Below are 6000 nucleotides of genomic sequence, written 5' to 3' on the forward strand. Positions count from 1 at the left end.
AGTACAAGGACTTGATTCCTAAATTTCGAAAAGTATAAGGACTTCTGGCAAATTTTAACTTTAATTTTTTAATATTTTTACTACACCTTTTAAGACATTCATTACATTCTAAATTCGTTTCTAGAGTCTAAAAAACTTCACAAAAAGTGTATATGATAATTTTTCATAAAAAATAAAATTAAAAAAGCTAGTGATTTTTGCATGTGGAATTAGCCTTAACATATTGTTTTAGAAAATCTTGGTTAAGCTTTATTATTATTATTATATATAATTCACACTTTTGATAAAAATAAATTATTCTTACACACATTACAATTTAAATCTAGGATGCAAGCAATGGAGTAAACACTCATGCCAAAATGTCAAACATTGAGGCCCTAACTTTTCTTAAATGGGATTGATTCAATTAACAGGTCAATTTCTCCAAAGTAAAAATTATATATATTTTATAAAAGTAGATGTTCGAGATCAACCCGATTAATCCATAAGTAAAAAATAGCGGAAGAAATTGAGAAATTGAATGCACAAATTTAATGTGGAAAAATTCATCCAAATAGGATAAAAAATCACTGGCAAAGATAAATTCACTATAATGGCAAAAAAACGAAAAGTGCAAAAGATAGAAATAAATACTAAACCCTGAAAACAAAGAACCCTCAAAACGTAAACACAAAATTCTCTAAATATGTTATGGATTCTAATTTCTAATGGGTATATTTTCTAAGGTTGTAAAAGAACATATTTATAGGCTAAATTCATAGGTCAAATAATAATAAAAAACTAGACTAATTAGAGTTTGATTGAAACAAATAAATATAGTTTAACTGGAAGATTATTTCTCAAATTTGATTGAAATAGGAGTCATACTCAACAAATCTCCACATTGACTCATATTTCCACAACGCCATCTTTGCCAAAACCCACCACGAGCCTATCTTGAACTATGCAGGGGATTAACTTAGTCGAATTTGTGCTTAGAAACTGGAAGACTTTAGCCTTCGACTTGTACACTTCCAAATCAGAACTAACCTGGGTCTAATTTTCGCGAACACAGAGCCCTAACTTTTCAAAACCTGCATCCAAAAGAGAACCTCTCTTCAACGAAATGATCATACATTTTTCCCTCCTCTGATCAAGTTGCCTCTACTCCAAATGAGTTGAGTTCGACTCTGTAACGGACGAAGGGCGTTCGATTTCATCGGTCATTGTAGAACCTTCCAGAATATAAAGACCGCCGATCCTTTTACCTTTTAACAAAATAAGAGCTCCACGAGATACTTTAATTCCGCTCGACTCGATGTTGATTCTGTATCCTTTCGAGTCTAAAATACTTAATGAGATAAGATTCTTTCGTAAATTAGGTACATACCTGACATCTGAGAGTGTTCTAATAGTCCCATCGTGCATCCTAATTTTAACAGTACCAATACCATTTACCTTACTGGATGAATAGTTTCTCATGTGCACAACTTCACCTTCAATCGAACTGTATATGGAGAACCATTCTCTATTGGAACACATGTGGAAAGAACATCCCGAATCTAGGATACACTCGGACGTAAGTTTAGAGTTATCGATCGTTGACACTAACAAGAAATCATCACCACTTTCATTGGCCAAATTAGCACCAGCTACATCTTCTTCGTTACTCTCATCATCTCTTTTATTTCGTAGTTTATAACAATCTACTTTGACGTGCGTAACTTTTTACAATAGCGACACCTTTTGTCTTGCTTTTTTGATGCTACCAAAACGGAAGCTTGCCTATCTGCTTTGCTATCCGAACCAAACTCATTTTTTAGTTTGTCTCTACTCAACAAATGACCCTTCACATCTTTGAATGAGAGTTTGTTTCTACCATAAATCAGGGTTTCCTTAAAAGACTTGTATGAAGGGGGTAAAGAGCAGAATAATAGCATAGCCTAATCTTCATCGTCAATCTAAACTTCAACATTCTTTAAATAATTTAAGAGAGTAATGAATTGACTGATATGATCTCTAAGAAGTTCACATTAGTTCATGCGAAACGTAAATAGACGTTGTTTCAACACTAAATGGTTAGTTAAAGACTTAGTCGCATAAAGAGTTTCTAATCTTTTCCACAAGGCAGATAAGGTTTTCTCCATCAATACCTCCTACAATACCGTATTCGTGAGGCACAACTGGATTGCAGACAAGGCCTTTTCATCAAGCTCTTCCCATTCTGTTTGATTTAGATTCTTAGGCTTTTTCCCGATAATAATCTTTTTTAGGCCAGTTTGAACTAGAATTGCCATCATTCGAGCTTTTCACAGATTGAAATTTGTGACACTATCAAACTTCTCAATTTCAAACCTTGTTGCTGCCATCTTTGAACAAGTTGATCTACAAAAATTGAACTAGCTTTAATACCACTTGTTGGGGATCGACCCGATTAAGCAACAAGTAAAAAATAATGGAAGAAATTGAGAAATTGAATACACAGATTTAACGTGGAAAAATCCTTCTAAAGAGGATAAAAAATCACGGAAAAAGATAATTTTACTATAATGGCAAAAGAACAAAGAGTACAAAAAATGGAGATAAAAACTAAACCTCGAAAACCAGAAAATAAAGAACCCTCAAAATGTAAACACAAAATTCTCTAAATGTGTTATGATTTCTAATTTCTAATGGGTGTATTTTCTAAGGTTGTAAAAGAGCCTATTTATATGCTAAATTCATAGGTCAAATAATAAATAAATAATCTAGACTAATCAATGTTTGATTGAAATAAATATACAAAGTTTAACTGGAAGATTATTTCTCAAATTTTATTGAAACAAGAGTCATACTCAACAGTAGATATGACAATAAATTGACAAGAATAGTATACATCTAAAGGAATACGGATAAAAGTTTCTGAAACCTAAAGTTGTAATTCAAAATGTCAATTTCGATTTCGAAGATAGAAACACATTAACAAAGGATAGATAAATGAAAATTAAGAATTGCCAATTTTGAAACAACAATGGAAATTTATGGGTCAAACTTAAAATTATTTATGGATTGTGTTGTACTCATGGTATCAACATTATGCATGTTAGTTTAAATTTAACAAAGTCCAAAATAGTAGAATCTTAACTCGATAAAAAAGTAAATAATGTATTCTCATTGACATTGTATGGATTATGATATGGTCATGAGTCATTTCTCTATCGACAAATGATTTTGTCATTATTAATATAAATAATAATGATTTTTTTATGGAAAATATAATGGTGACTATGAGATGAAAAATGATCAAATTGGGTATGGATTTAATCTAAAGGGATCATGGATATCTTATAGGGTAACACATGAAATGGATTAAAGTTTAACATAACTAACTTTCATAATGGTATATAATAAGGAGTTTAGTCACGGTGCTTTTAGTGAATTGAATCCATAACTAAATAACTTTCTAATTAATAGGTGATGAGTCAAAATTTAATTACAAGTTATTTTACCCCTAATTACCTGTGTTCAATCCGTCCTTCCATTATCTCATTATAGCTTTGAATGGATTGCATGTAAGAACTTTGAATGATTTGATAAAATGATGAATGGTAAATAGATTACATGAATTAGTATATGCAAATAAAAATACATTTGCTAGAGAAGGCAAGATATAACTTATGATTAATTTATTTTCTTTTGAATTATTATTTAATTGAAAGAATAAATTTAACATTGAGTTCAATGTGAAAATTAAATTATTTATTCATTATGGTCTAATTTTGTAACACCGTCCATCCGACGCGATTCACCAAGTCTGAGTTTCGGGTATTACTTCACATAAAACTTAACAAAATTTTCAAAATAGAAGACAAAAATTCATCACTGAAAACATTTCTAATTAATTTGATTAAAGAATCTGTACTTAGAGAATAAAAACAGTATTTGCAAATAACATATCGTATTGTTCTTGCTAAAATTTTATTATAACACAAAAGTTACAAAACACAGATTCAAATGGCGTAGTCCTACTAAATGCTAGTTCTTCTTATACGCCCACTGTATGCGTAGTATCCCCTTATACTGCTTCTCTGGCACAATTCTGATATCGTCTCCTCAAGTACTTACACTTACACAACAATTCCTAAAACATAAACATAACGCTAGTAAGTTCAAAGGAACTTAGTGAGTTATGAACACAACTTGCCTTTTTAAATTTCATGAAATTCTTCATCTTGAAAAAATGGACTTTCATGTATCTATCTTTGGCGAATACCTTTTCATTTTCAGTTGTATACTTTCATACTTATAGGCCTCTCATCATTCATACCATATCTTCATTCATTCAACTATTTGGCTAGCTCTAGGTCTCAACATTTTGGCACCACACTTTTTATTTCCCTTCAAACAACTTTCAACAATTATTCTCGAACGGTTAATCGCAAGCACTATTCTTGGCGGATATCACTTACTGATCATACTATTGGTGTAACAGCCTGTTTTCAATGAAAATCAGAATAGTGGTTTTGGGACCACAAATCCGAGGTCATAAAATTTATTTTAATATTATTTTGTGATCTACATCATGATAATATTATAGTATAAAAATTTCGTTAAGAAATTTTACCGTTTGCATGTTCAATTTGATAAAAAGGACTAAATAACGTAAAGTGTGAAAGTTGTGTTCTATTAGCTAAATGTATTAAATAGCTATAGAACTTTAATGTGGAAGCCCTTATTTGGTAATTATACCATTAAAGAGATAGTGGAATATGATGGCTTGACATTTTGTGTAATAAATAATGTGTATAAAGGTTAAAATTGTAAATTGGTTAAAAGTGACAAAATAAATTAAATAAAAGAAACAAAGTGTCATCTTTTTCACTTCCTTCACCAGTCGAATTTGAAGACTTAGGAAGCCATTGGAGAGCTTCAACATTCAGCCATCTCTCTCTTGTGCATGTAGGTGTGTTTTGTCCCGTTTTTAATGATTTTTATGTTTTCAGGATCGTTGTAGCTTAACCTAGCTATCCTGGGGACTAATTCACCAAACTATTAAAGTACATGAGTTTTTCCATTGATGAATATGTTAAGATTTTGAATTTTAATGGTAGAAAAAGAATGGTTGTTGTTAGATAAACAACTTTTGTTAATTGATTTTTGTTAAAATTGTCAATTATGGGCCAAATTGAAAAATGTGAAATATAATTGTATAATTTGTGAATTAATGAAATGTATGGGCTGCTATGAATATATATGATATTCGAATAGGCTTGGGTAGGGAGGAAATTACATGAATATCATTTTCTGAGCCTAAGGACTAAATTGTAAAGAAATCAAAAGTACAGGGGCAAAATGATTATTTTGCCAAAATATGATTTTTTGACTAAATTGATTAGAATGAAATTTGAATTAGTTAAATTTGATTATATAGATCAAGAAAGGCAATGTGCGGATTTAGATCAGGAAAAGAAAGTACAAGATTAGTTGATTGTTTTTCTCTATACGAGTTTGAGGTAAGTTCATATGTTTAATAAGCATTAAATTATATGTGTTTTAAATGTTTTATTATTATAATTGTGATGATATGAATTCACAGAATTATTCGACAAAAATTCGGCAAAGTATGGATCCCGGTTGAACATTAGGAATAGATAGGATACAAATGACATGTCATTAGGGGTTACCATGTTTTGAGTGCTAGTCTTGTACGTCCTACCGGTGGCTGAGTTTCTGGCATGTGTTGCGGTTACTCTACATCTTGTGTGAGCAGCACCGTGTAGCTACGTCTTGACTGACAACTTGTGTGAGCAGACCCAGATATGGCTCGAGAGTGATCATCGATATGAGATATGAGATAGTAGTGGTTTTGACCATGTATTGGCACATAATGTGTGAGCTACCAGTGTATCCGATAGTATTCCAAATGGTTCAACGGGCATAGTTCAGTTATGAGGCTATATGAGTTCGATACGAGTGTACATGAATATACATGAAGTGCGTGAAAATGGTATATATTTATGATATATGAATACATGGTAAACT

Source organism: Gossypium hirsutum, chromosome A12, assembly GCF_007990345.1.
Source record: "Gossypium hirsutum isolate 1008001.06 chromosome A12, Gossypium_hirsutum_v2.1, whole genome shotgun sequence".
NCBI classification, from domain to species: domain Eukaryota; kingdom Viridiplantae; phylum Streptophyta; class Magnoliopsida; order Malvales; family Malvaceae; genus Gossypium; species Gossypium hirsutum.